The 14320-nt window shown below is 44.8% G+C and overlaps 1 long non-coding RNA gene across 1 annotated transcript in view; it reads right to left on the bottom strand.

The window, feature by feature from the left end:
* Positions 1-14320, bottom strand: part of LOC144326920 (uncharacterized) — a 61506-nt gene that overhangs the window by 44397 nt on the left and 2789 nt on the right. The window lies entirely within an intron of this gene.

Here is a 14320-nt window from a genome sequence, read left to right as displayed (position 1 = left end):
GTTCAAGAAAACAGGGGGAATGGGTCTGTTCAGCTGGCCTGTAGGTGAAAGATGAGAGAGGACCCATACACCTTAAATTAAAGATGAGAGGGGACTCCTGCACCTTAAATTACACATTAATTAAAATTAAATTAAATTACACATTTTTGTAATTGAAGAAGAAGCCATGGTCCGATCTGAAAAATACAAATATTTAGGTTACAAAACTATAAAAATAAAGAAAAATCAAGTTTGCAAAACAATAATTACCATGTGGTTAGGGTAGATCAACGTGTCAGTGTCCACTTATCCCCAGTGTAAATATGACATATCAGCAAAAGTCGGAAATTGAAAGATAACTATACCATGTACACGAAATCAGCATTGAAAGAACATATAAGAACAGTTGAAAAATCTCATGCAAGAGAAAATGGGGAAAAAAATATTGTTCCCCAGTGTTATAGTTGTGTAGAAAACGGGAGTTTAAGTAAGCCCTGTTGGAAAATGCCCCTTCTACGCAACTATTAAAGGTGCAGGAGACCTCTCTCTTCTTTTCCACCTGGCCACCCTACCTGGAGGGTTGCTAACTGACCGGGGGGGCAGGGGGGGGACAGCTGCAGCCAACCAAACAGTTTGACCTACCTTTAACAGCAGCTTGATATACAAGAAGCTTTTCATGCTGGGGAGTTATATGAGATTACCTGGCAACCAACACTGATCGAACCGCTGATAAACGGGCTGAGTGAGGAGTTCGCAACCCTGCCAGACAGAGTCTCTTCCCTGAGAAATTCATCTAAAAGTCTATGTTACAAGTGCCTTGAAATCCAAAGTTTATCGTGGGGGTGGGGGGAGGTATTGCAAGTCAGTCTTGGCCAAGCAGGAGGAAGGTGATAGAAAAGACTTGGGTGGGGAAAAGAGCAAGCTGTAGACATGTGTATTGTGAACCACATGGCTTCCTTACTCCTGTCCCAACCAAAAATGTAACGACTATTGCTAAATTACAACAAGAGAACTGTCAAATCTCAAATGGCTGTCATGCAAGCTTCATTGCATGTGGTGACAGGAATCTAAAACGGCACAAGTTTCAAAGTACAATTGTGTAATGCAACACATCAGAACGATTCCAACCACACATTTCTGTGATTCTATTGGCATAGGCATGTACCAGTCAACCACTGGACCATATAAAAACCTTCCCAGGTTCTGTTTAGGTGTGGGGACAGAACAGGTGGGGCATTCCCGTGGGGTGTGAAACACAAGAGCAGTCAAGTACAACATTCCTAGAGTGAACATGTTTACACATGAGGAGGAATGTTTGTCCAACCAGCAGGTAAACTTCCTGTTTCCTTCTGGGCTGGGACAGACTTCATCTACATGTGACCAGAGGTGGACGTGGCCTCACCTGTGCAGGTAATGACAAAAGCACAGGGCAGGGCAGCCATCTCTCTCTCTGACTACTTTCGTCGAAGAAACAACATCTGCTTAGCCAAAGATGCTCTCTTTGCCTCCAGCCAAGAGAGAACAAAAGGACTGTCTCTTTATGGGATAGTTTTCAAGTGTATGTTACTTTTCTAAGATAAGTCTGCCTTCTGGGATCCGATTGTGAACAGAATGTGAGTGAGTAAACTCTTTTATACTTTTATAGAAGACTGTGTCGTGTCTTATCTTTTATAAGGGAATAAAAGGGAAAATACTAGGACAGTTATTATAGAGGCTTTAGTGAGCCTGAGCAAACGCATCCGCTGTGAGTTTAAAAAGGAAAATGTTACTCTGCTAAATTGTGAACTTGTTTACACAAGTTGGAAAGGCTATAATCAAACAATATATCCTCTCCTGCATCCCTGAACATTCCCACAATTCCCTCCTCATTGATCATGTTTGGGGTTCTTTTCTGTAGCTCTTTAGGTATTCAGCCTTTGTAGCTCACTTGCCACTAGCTAGCCAAGAAGCTCGCTTCCCTCACTGTTCAAGGTGTTGTATACCACAAAAACCCACCAGGCATTAGCACCCTGGAAAATCATGCTTCCTCCCTCCTCCAAAAGGATCACATGCAAAGTTCCTGAGAGAACCCTGAAGGATACACACTGCAGAGAACTCCCAGCACAGCAACGACCCATTTTTAAAGCAGCGTTTCCCAAGCAAAACAGACCAGAACATGCTAGAAGAGTTCTGGGTTAAAAAATATATATTTTAAAAAGTTCTGGGTTCAGCTGGTGTTTCTTCCCCCCTAGAAATGTTTGGCAAGGCCATTCTTGTTTTCTCCTTTCCAGAATGATTGGTTCCCCATCTGCCTGCCCTGCCTCCAGGGCAAAGAGGAATCGCACAGCACAGCAGGGAGAGGCCTGTGTTACATTGCAACCCAATTTGCTACGCATTTCCACACCATTTGCTTCCCTTTCTCTCTCCTGCGCTGGAAAGACATTTGCTGCCCGGGGGGTCTTCGCTGACCAAGGAGCTGGACTGCAAAGTCCAGAAAAGCGGCCTGTCAAGGGACCAGCTTGGGGGTTGTTCCAGGTGTTCCTATGGTAACCCAAAAGCCTCTGGGGAACAAGAAGGGTCTCTGGACAGCTGACTGATGGAGATGCTAAAGCCAGACGTGCACACAGGGTTTAAAAAAAATGTTAAGGCACATTCAGATTTTGACATTCTGCTGGCAAATGACTCCATGCCATTTACAGGTGTGTATATATATGGCAGTCGTATTTTCCTACCACATTACTGGGCATTATGGAACATATTCATGGACTTATACTACTTTACATTCAATACCTGTTTTAAGCTGGGAAGCCCCTTAGGAGCAACCTACCTTAAGGGACACCTTCTTCCACATGAGCCCACCAACACGTTCAGATCTGACCAGTGGCGTAGCGTGGGTTGTCAGCACCCGGGGCAAGGCAAGTAATTTGTGCCCCCTAACTCGTGGATTTGTGCCCCCTAACCCATGGATTTGCACCCCCTAACCCTAACCCCCAGATGTTGCGCCCAGTGCGGCTGGCCCCCCCTGCACCCCCCACGCTACGCCACTAGATCTGACTTAGAAGCACTTCTCCAGATTTTCCATCACCACCACACAGGTAGAGAGGGCAAAGCGGTCCTTTGCAGCAGTAGAAACACAGGGCTGGAATTATCTCCTCCCTGGAGAGACTTTTGTTGTGAATTATGTTCTATTAAGTTTCAGCATTTTTAACATGTGTGATCAAAATACAATTTCTTCTTTTCTCCTATTTTTATGGACTGCCCACAAGGTTTTCCATGGAGTTGTTGTTTCTCCCCTTCTGCTGCACCTAAAGTAAAGGTAAAGGGGCCCCTGACCATTAGGTCCAGTCGTGGCCGACTCTGGGGTTGCGGCGCTCATCTCACTTTATTGGCCGAGGGTGCCGGCGTACAGCTTCCAGGTCATGTGGCCAGCATGACTAAGCCGCTTCTGGCGAACCAGAGCAGTGCACGGAAACGCCGTTTACCTTCCCGCCGGAGCGGTACCTATTTATCTACTTGCACTTTGACGTGCTTTCAAACTGCTAGGTGGGCAGGAGCTGGGACCAAACAGCGGGAGCTCACCCCGTTGCGGGGATTTGAACTGCCAACCTTCTGATCAGCAAGTCCTAGGCTGTGTGGCTTAGACCACAGCGCCACCCGCTGCACCTATCTTCTATTAAATTAATAACCACAATATTATAATCTGGTTACTTCTGTTGCTCATAGTTCAAATCCTGCTCACGAGTTCACCATGCTATAATATTTATTTAAATACAGTAGTCTGGAAAAGGTCCCTGGCACAGACTAATGTACTTCTAGCACCAAATTTTCCAAGGATAGGGCTACTGTTAGGGTGGTCCAGGGGGTCCAAGTCCTGGGTGTGTCATGCTGGGTAACACGTAAGTGTGCCTGGTCACCCTGCAAAGCACAATGCCAGTGAGACCCAACTACCCACTGTTTTAATTTTCCCGAAGGCATGTGCAATAGCTGGACATGGGTAGGGATAGTGCAATGTGTAGGGAGAGTCTTGCTAGATTTTAGAAAAGACTTGACTTAGTTTTACCATGTACGTAAGCAGCAGATTTTGCCAAAAGATTGCAAAATCCACATGCAGTGTACTGGGGCCAGAATATTACATCAGCGCCCATAACTCACCATGTGAGCCCTGACAGCAAGAGCTAAAATATGTTCCCCTCTGAAAGTAAGCCTAAGTTTGCAACTGAACATACAAGTTAGCATATACAATTTTTATTCATATTTGTGTCGTGGGCTTTGGAAATGCCCTTGCCTAGGCCTATTAGATTTGTTTAATTCTGCTTCTTCCTGGTTATCTTGTCTGCTGTATTTTATTTATTTTTTCCCTTTCAAAATTGATGTTATTATGGATTTTAAACATCATTGTATACTGCTATAAAAACCTTCCAGACTGAAGGGGAGAGTGGGGAATAAATACACAGCTAAGTAATAAATTAAAAATATGTACTCATTGCGCTGGGCTGGTGAAGGACATGAATGTAGCAGGTCTACATTTTTCATGAGCTGCAATCTGGAACACTCCAATTTCAGCGCTTAAAATTAAAGCTGGAATTAAATGGAAGAAATTATTTTGACTATCAAAGAAGATAATCTCAGTAATTCCTTATTACAGAGGAAAAAACACTAAGGCTTAACTCCTTAACCTACTTACCTGGGAGTAATCCCCACTGAATTCAATAGGGTTTACTTCTGAGTAAACAAGGTTATGCTTGCACTGTGAAAATATACTAAAGGAAGCAAAATCATCTGGCCTTTTCTCTATAAACAATCTCTACTTGATTAGAACGTGGTGTTGATAACACCAAGGTTGCAGGTTTGATCCCTGTACAGTATAGGACAACTAAATATTTCTGCATTGCAGGGGGTTGCACTAGATCAGAGGTTGTCAACCTGGTCCCTACCACCCACTAGTGGGCGTTTCAGGATTCTAGGTGGGCGGTAGGAGGTTCTATGGCACAAGCTGAATCCTCCTTCCATCGAGCACTGGTGGGCTGTAAGGAAATTTTACCATCAAGAAAGATGCATTAGTGGGCGGTAGGTATAAAAAGGTTGACTACCTCTGGACTAGATGGTCCTCAGGGTCCCTTCCAACTCTACAATTCTTTGATTCATCTATTGCTTTTACACCCCTCCAACCAGGACCATTTTAACAAGTACCTCCAAGAAGTAAGACCCAGAGATTGATAACACTGGATGACCAAAGCCTTGTGGGTGGAACCATGTGGGTGGAGCTACTTCCTGATAAACATTGGTTCCAGTTCCTAGAAGGGCCATGGCAGAAAGTCCTTCCCTATGACCACATAAATCAGGTTTCCTCAAACTCAGCCCTCCAGATGTTTTGAAGCTACAGTTCCCATCATCCCTGACCACTGGTCCTGTTAGCTAGGAATCATGGGAGTTATAGACCAAAAACATCCAGAGGGCCGAGTTTGAGGAAGCCTGACATACCGTGTTTTTCACTCCATAAGGCGCACCTGACCATAAGGCGCACCTACATTTTTTTGGGGGGGGGGGAATTCAAGGGGGGGAAATATGCAGCTTTGGGGGGCTTTTGCGGGAGGTGGGGGAAATGAGAGAGCCTCGCTCTGTCCCTTACCCCACCTCCCACAAAAGCCAGGGATAGCCACGCGAAGCCTCCCCAGGGCAGTGGGATGAAGGCTCCCCGCTGCCCTGCGGAGGCTTCGCAGGCTACCCCAGAGCTGCTCGACCCAAAGAGCAGGTCGGGGAGCAACGGAAAGGCTGCATGCTAGGTTAGCAGAGTCTGTAACCTGAAGCGTCTGTAACCTGAAGCGTCTGTAGCCCGAGGTACCACTGTATTGCCTAAATAGTCAGCTAAATAAAATTTCCAAAGCAGTAACAATAACAAAACTAGCAAAATACTTTTTAATAAACGCATTCATTTAAAAGCAACAAAAATAAGACGGCAGCCCTATACACACTTACCTGGAATTCAATTTACTTAAAAAGTAAATAAATCTTAACTTGGTACCTGAAGCCTAATTGTGGGTACCTGGGGAGGTAATTCCATCAAGAGGTGCTACCACCAAAGAGGCCCTTTCTCTGGTTACCCCCTGCTTCACGTCTGGCAGTGGGGTAACTTGGGAGAAGAAACTCTGATGCAATCCTTAATGCATGTGGAAGAAAACAGTTCTTCTGTTCTCCACTTCCCCAAGCTGGGGCTGTGGGGAGCATTCCCACACATCCTGAGATGCCAGAAGCTTGGCAGCGAGATGGGAAAGGGTTGGTGAAGCAGCTGACTTTCAGCCTCCTAAGATGAGCTTCTCACATGACAGGAGGCCATACATAAATGTATGCCCCTGACCTCTAAGAGTGGGGGAACCAATCTGTAGCACCTGCCCCACCCCCTATTCCCTGAGCCCCACAGAGAGGGGGAAAGACAGCGACCCCATTGAGTAGACAGAGAAAAGCACTTAATGGCTGTGATAGCCAAGGGGCATAGAGACTGGTGCTGCAGTTAAGGAGCATAATTAATTCCATACCACATGTCCAAATGTCATGTTTTCCTTTCCCCGCAAAGTATACTCCAAGCCTAGCTACTTGAAAATTTTACATCGTTTTGCCTTCTGCGACATACAGCATAAAACATTCCAAGGATTTCTGGCATACCTGGGTAAGAAGTGGAATGGGGAGGCCCTGTCTAGATGAGTCAGGATCTCATTTTGAAAATGCCCAAGGCGCTCCATGGTTGCTGAGCAAGGAAACAATCAGAAATTCCCCCTGCCAGGCCTGGAGGCTCAGCTGACTGACTCCTCTTATTCTTCCCTAGACTTGGAGGCCCTGTAGTCAGAGGGTAAAACAGGGACCCAAGGAGAACCATTCTAGCTTACTCAGCCGTGTGTGAACACAAGGCCAGCTTGTCAATTCCCCCATTGAAAACGGAGAAGGTTCCAGTTTTCTGTAAGACCACCAGAGTAGGGTACCTGAAAGGGAATGAGTGGGTGATCATGTACATTGGCTTGCAAAGCTCTCTCACTTTCCCTTAGGGTAGGGAGGTGGTAGGCAACCCTTGGCCCTCAGCCTGATTTCAAAAGCTCTCTGCAAGCAATCGTCTCAGACCTCTGGAGCAGGAGAGACAAGGGAGTGGCAGGAAGCAAGAGGGAAAAAGGGCGGCTCTGCTTGCCAATAGCATGCAACCCCCGATCGATTACCAGTGCAGCCACCTCCAGGGAATGCAGTCCTTGACTGGGAAAGTCCCCTGCCCCCACTGCATTAGAGAAGTCTTGGCTAACTGACTAAAAGAACTCAAATGCTTGCTCCCTATATTGTGTGGCATAAAGCTATTGCCCTACAATGGATTTTGGGGTTTCCCCTTAAGGGTCAAAAAAGCTATCTTTGCTTTTTCTGTGACTTCGGAGAATGCTAAATTTACCTGCTCAAGAGGGCAACGCTAAACTGGAGGGAAATCATTTCATATCAGAATAATTATGGGACTTTATTCTGAGGATACATCCCCTCCAACAGCTAGATAAAACTACCTGATTTGGCTTCTGTTGACTTTGTCCTACCCCACCAAAAATTCATCTCTGTGGCTTCACCAACATTAAAATTGCTGTGCATCTATTTCTTGCTGTTCTCTTCCATGCGGAGCCTGTGTTTCTCTCTTAAGGCTGGACATAGATCTAAAGAACTGATGGATTTTATGTTTTGAAAAATGGTGAATTGCCCATGTTGTTTCCTCATTCATCCCTACCCTAGGTGTTACCTGAAACCTGCATAGTATCTAGAAAACTCTAATCAAGTCTGCTATCTCTTGCAGACTTCATGGCTTTAACAGCAAACCAGTTTGTCTCTTCTGCCCCACGTTTCTCAAGAAGAGTTCTGGAGAATTCAAAAGCTTGCTCACTCGTTTGTGCCATTCTGGGTGCCGTACTATGGATTTTGCAATATGTTTAAATCTGTTCTAGGACCAATGCCAACTATTACTCTTTAGTTGTCTTGGATGGAAATTGCAACCTCCAATGACCTATTTCAGTTAACATGGGGGAGGAAAGACTTGCCCAGGAATTTGTGGAAACCAAAAAACATTGTGATTTTTAAATGGATAGTGTAATTTGTGAGGTTGGAGCCGCCAAAATCACATTTTGGTCCACCATCTCAATTCAAAATGGCATCTGGCATCAAAACAGCAATGAATCAAAACCACCACACCTCCTTTGGGAATCCTCATGCCAAATTTTGCAATGATACCTTGAGAGACAGCCAGACCTATACCAAAAAACTGACAGTGTCATGCCACAGTGATATTTCAGTCTGCCATTTTGATTCAAGATGTCACCTCGTGGTCCAAATGATGACAAAGCCCACTGCCCCCATCTCAGAAACCCTTGTGCTGTTTGGTGGTGTCGTTTCAAGAGGGAGATGAAACTACGCCAAAAACCAGGCAAAGTCACTTTAAAGTGATATTTTGGTCTGCTCTTGAGTCTAAATTACGCCCCAGGTCCCAACATTGATTAAAACTGCCACCCTCACCTCAGGAACCCTTGTGCCGAGTTTGGCAACCATATATTGAGAGGCGGCCAAACCTATTGAGAACAAATGGACAAAACATTTCCCAAAATATAAAGTAGTGTTGCATGCCACCCCAATCTCCAAGCAGTGCAAGATTCCAGGAATTCCAGGTGCTTACCCAGAGTTCAGTTTCCTCAAAATGAGGAACAACAGAGACTGTGGTGTCTTTATATGGTTATTAACACATACTGTATATACAATCTGAGCCTATGACGGAGGGCCTCACAGCATTAGCACCTCAAGGAGGCCTTGCTTCTCCCATAGCAACAACTCTAAATGTTGGCCTTTTGTCTTTCAAACTACCAGCAAATTGAGGGGGGGGGGGGGTCCAGCCATTGACATCTGGCACAGAGCCACTTCCTTTGCTACCTTAATGGCCCATACTTACAAGGGTCATTATTTCACTAGGAAGTTAGTTTAGCTATTCCAGGAATTGAATCTGTGCTGGATCCAGGAGTAGATTGGGAAGGACACACACCTCTGGCATCCGTGAACATAATATGGGGAAACCTAGATGCCTACTTGTTTAACACTGAAGTCTGCTATAGCCTTTGTCCTTGGCCACCCAATTATACTGATTTATTAGCTTTGCTGTAATGTCCAGCTGACATCTGGGTGTCTTTCAGGACTTTACTTTACTCTGTATTGCCTTCTGACTGAGAGATGAATGTTGTCCTTTAATATATCGGGACCACTTGCTGTTGCTGTGTTGTTGACCCATCTGAATTCTCACCTTCCGTTACCAAAAGTAGGAATTAATCTGAACTTTTTACAGGTTTTCTAGAAATGTTGAAAGAGTCCATTGTGCATGTAACTACAGTGGTACCTCGGGTTACATACGCTTCAGGTTACATACGCTTCAGGTTACAGACTCCGCTAACCCAGAAATAGTGCTTCAGGTTAAGAACTTTGCTTCAGGATAAGAACAGAAATCGTGCTCCGGCAGCGCGGCGGCAGCAGGAGGCCCCATTAGCTAAAGTGGTGCTTCAGGTTAAGAACAGTTTCAGGTTAAGAACGGACCTCTGGAATGAATTAAGTACTTAACCCGAGGTACGACTGTAGTAGCATTTAGGGTTCTATACACACCATACATCTGAAGCGTGTGACTTTCTCCCAGAGACTCCTGGGAGTGGAAAGGAGGAGTGTCAATAATGTATAACCCAGTGACACAGCTTGGGTTTTTAATTACAAGGAGTGGACAAGGAAGAGTTACCGTTGAAGGCCCTGCATACGATTAGAAACTGATCAATTCGGCAATTCAAATATGCTTTACAAAAAAGAAGGAACAGACCAGTGCTTATTTGGAAATAAAACCAGTTTATACTGACATGTTCAACTGAAGACACCCAGAGACGTTTCAAAGAAAGAGCGTTGCCAACTACAGCTAAAAAGAAAGTGTTGTGAGCAGAAGCATAAAAAAGTTTAATAACAATTAATTCATAGTAAGATAGCACCATTTTTAAATCTTAACAAGAAACCCCCATTCATCCACTGAATGTGCTCTCACATACTCCAACTTTAGACAGTCTCTCCTAACCCCAAAGTCTTCGCTTCTTCAAATTCCTGCCAAAAAAAACAACCCCATGCCCTCCTCACCACTGTGTGATGTTTGCCATTTGTGTTTTAAAACACATACAATACAACAGAACTAATTTTCAGGATTCTGGAGTTTTTGTTTTGTTTTGGCTTTAGGAATCCAAAAGCTCTGGTTTAAGTTTGTATAAGCCTTAAGTCACTTAGAACTACACTGTTTGCATTACTGAACAACATAGTGTTTGGTGGCTTCTTAAAGACTAACAAATTTATTATAAGCTTTCATGGACTAATTTTTAAAAGAACTTTGCAAGCGGTAAGCTCAGACAAAAGCAACCTGTCCTTCCCCCATCGCTAAAGACTGTCCTGATGCTGACATTTTTTACATCTTCTTTTTTCCAGAAAAGTCAAAGTGTAGTATAAACCTTTACATAACTAATCAAGAGGCAGTGCTCAAGGCATCAATCATTAAGGCAGCAACCCTATGTGCACTTAGTTGGAGGTTAGCTCTATTGAATTTACCTCTGAGTAAACATGCATAGGATTGGGCTGAATTGCTCCCTGCCTGCCTCCTATACATTGGGCCCATGTATGTTTGAATAGACTGTAGATTTGATCACATTCATGAGCAGCTGGTGCCAATGTTCAGCATGGAATGCTGAATCCCCAATGACACTTGCCTTATTATGTTCTAACACTGGTACCATTGACAAATCTGCTATCCAGAGGCACAAATGATGATAGTGAACTGGATCATCCTCTCTTGCATGTGCCCTGTTAAGAGTCAGCACTGGCAGAAGAAGAAGAAGAAAAGTATCTTAGCTCATGTGTTTGAAAGTTTCCTCTTTTCCACTCATCTGAATTGCAAGTCACAAACTTTTATTTTGCAATCCTTTATTTACATCATCCTTAAGCGTCTGTTCATTTGGCCTGGTTTTATATACATGGTTTTAGGGCACCATATCCTCTCTTTAAGTGGACAAAATTTCGTAAAATACTAATGAACCAGGCAGAGGGCCTTCTTGGTAGTGACACCAGCCCTGTGGAACACCCTCCCATCAGATGTCAAGGAAATAAACAACTATTTGACTTTTAGAAGACATCTGAAAGCAGCCCTGTTTAGGGAAGTTTTTAATGTTTGATCTTTTATCGTGTTTTTAGTGTTCTGTCGGGAGCTAGCTAGAGCAGCTGGGGAAACACAGCCAGATGGGCGGGGTATAAATAATAAATTATTATAATATTATTATTGAGCCAACCTAATAATCATCCACCTAAAACTATGTTACGCCCCTCTTAGAATTTAATGAAAGCAAAAAAATAATTAATTAAAAGCAGGCTGAAATGGAAATACTTTAAAGTTGTTCCTTTAGAATTTTCAAAGATGGAACTATTCATATTTCCCTGAGCAAAAAATTAGGCCAGGTTCATCTAGGATGAGAAAGTTCAGGCAAGGTCCATTTAATCCAGCATCAAGTCTCCAACAGGGGTTAACATCAACTCCTCTGTGGGAAGGTTCTCAGTAGAGAGATGGAGGAAGGCAAGGAAGACCCCAGAGCGTGTTGCACCTGGACTACCCTACCTGGGCCATTCTACCACCAACTGCCCGATGGGAAAGATCGTGGTGACATTTTAAAGAATTATAAGATGGGAGTAGGGTGTGATTTGGATGATATATTTGGGTTCCCTCCAAGTCTGTGGTTTTTATAGCTCTTTATGTATGCACATGGTATAAACATACATGTTGTCCTTTAGATCCAAATATACACACAGAGAGAGAACACATAAGCAAGCAATACTCCAAAGTGCTTCTGTTTCCAAAAAGGGCAGGAGGTGGTGTTCTGATCTCTTTACCACTTTTAATTGATCTCTGAGATGCTGAGGAAAACAAAAGAAGAAAGCAACAAAACTTCCACTTTTCAACTTTGCTTGGAGAGCAGCCTTCTCCGGGATTTCTCTTTCACACACAGTTCAAAAGACAGTAAGGGAGAAAGGGAGAAAGGGGAAGGAGGATTGACCCCCCCCCCGTTTTTTCTGCTCCCCCTTCCCCGCAAGCTGGGAGCCTCAGTGGCACCCCTCTAGAGAGACCTCAGCTAGCACCTGCCGCCGCCGCCACCCTTTAGCTACGGCCCTGGCTTGGGATGCATGTAACAATACGTTGGTGGTGTTAATGCTACTTGCAAGAATAACTGAAATGCAAAAATAATTGGGATGATGTTGCACAACCGCAGCACCACCACAGAGAAGGCCCTGCCCTTGTGCTCACTTGGCAAATACCCCAAGATGGCAACAAGATGCCTCTATGAAGTTACAAAGCAAGGTACGGGGCAACAGCCTTCTCCTGCTGTTTTGTCCCCAGCATTCAGCTCCAATGTTAAATTGTCTCCGCACATGGGAGTTCCACTTAATCTCATGTCTAATAGTAATAGTCAGATCTGCCTGCCGTGAATTCAGCTCCAGCTAAAATTCACTTAATGAGGGTAACTGGAAGGCAGGACCAGGCCACTGAAGTACTTGCTCATGATTTCCACCCCCAACGCACCCCACTTCTCAGGAGGTGGCAGAATATATATTTCCTTTGAAGTTGCTCATTATGCATTGCCCAAAGCAGTTGTCTGCTTAATTCATCCAGAGACATGGCCTCTTCTCTCTCCAACCTTCCTTTCTTTTTCTGAGCTTCAGAGGGATGAGGTTCTTTGCCACCTCCAGTTCTCTCTGGGCTGGGATGCTCTCTCCCTACCCCCCCCCCTCCCAAAGCACAGGGTAAAGATTACCTGAGGTGTGCTCCTCCAAAAGCTCAAAAAGGGCACTTGTCAGGAAGAATATTTTCTTTGCAGTCAGACAGCATATCGTTATTTACAAAAGACCTAATTCCTCCTTCCCTGTGGACCTTCCCTCCCATTTCTACTCCCTCCTGTGGCTGAAATTTTGTCTTTTTCTAGCATTACTTTCCAAGCAATCAACATCTCAAATCAAGGCCCTACAGGGCTATGGTGCCTCATGGAAGGGAAATCTGTTCTGTAGAGCTGTGATGTTTTGGAATTTTTTTAATTATTATTTTTACTTTATTTATAAAGTAAATCTGGCTGGGTTTCCCCAGGCACTGTGGGGATAAATCTTACTAAAACTCGGGTTGTGTAAATGTCTCTTTACTTATGAGGCAAACACCACAATGAACTGACTGACAGAATACAGAGGAGGGGGATCCTTTAGTGTTAAAACGAAGGGACTAAATATCACATTACTTTCAAGTGTCCTCCTGACACCATAGCACCATTCCCATTTGTATAGTGCTTCTTGTTAGGATCTTCCAACAGCTTCCCTGACATCACCTTGATAATCTTTGCAACAGTCCTGTAAGGACAGTCTGCATCTTTATTCCCATACTGCAGAATGGGGATGACATGTCCTAAGAGACATGTTGTAAGATCACCCCAAAAGCTCACAGGAATGAGGTCTAATTTCTGCCTCAAAGCTCACTTGCTTCAGCTGCAATCCTATGCGCTGTTACCCCGAGGTAACTCCAACTGAACTCAATGGGACTTACTTCTGAGTATTGCACTGCACTTCACAACGCCATTTATGGGATACAAACGAACTAAAGTTTGGTCTCCTTTTCCACCTCTGTTTTTCAAATATTCAATCCAAATGCGGAAGGGTGTTTTTTTTAAAAAAGAAAATGGTAGGAGGGGGCTGCTTTGTATTTACAAATTTATTAATGCATCAGTTAATAAAACCATTGTAACTCCATTTATGTGACGATTTGTCGGCGGGTGCCAGCTGTCCTTCCCATTCGATACGGTCCGGCTGACTTGTGCAAAGAGGAAGGGGGCTGTCACGATGGGGACCCTTTCCGGGGCGCCCCTACAAACCGATCCATGCGGTGCCCTCGGGATTCACGCGCCGGCCTCCCCACTCCGGCCCCCTTTGGAAGACGACGAGGTGCTGGCGAGGAAAGCTCTGCTCGCAGCAGCGCCGGTCCAAAACGAAGGCCAACTTCAGACCAAGTTCCCTGGAAGTCCTCGCCGCCGGCGCTTATTCGGGACTGACTTGAGCGTGTCCGCCGGGGACGGTGCAGTAAAAGAAAGAAAATCTGTCGGAAGCGTTTGCCTTATTTCCTCCTAAGGATTAAACTCCAGGAACCAGCCACCCGCGCGCTCCGACCCAACTGTCCGATCCCCAGAGGAGGGATAGGAAAACGCCGCGTGAGACAATAGCGCCGGCCGCTTGGCTCCTTCCCTCCGCCAGAAGCAGCTTAGGCCCCGCCTTC

The sequence above is a fragment of the Podarcis muralis genome, chromosome 2 (assembly GCF_964188315.1).
Source record: "Podarcis muralis chromosome 2, rPodMur119.hap1.1, whole genome shotgun sequence".
In the NCBI taxonomy this organism is placed as follows: domain Eukaryota; kingdom Metazoa; phylum Chordata; class Lepidosauria; order Squamata; family Lacertidae; genus Podarcis; species Podarcis muralis.
The sequence above is the reverse complement of the archived record's forward strand: the minus strand, read 5'-3'. Positions and strand labels throughout refer to the sequence as shown.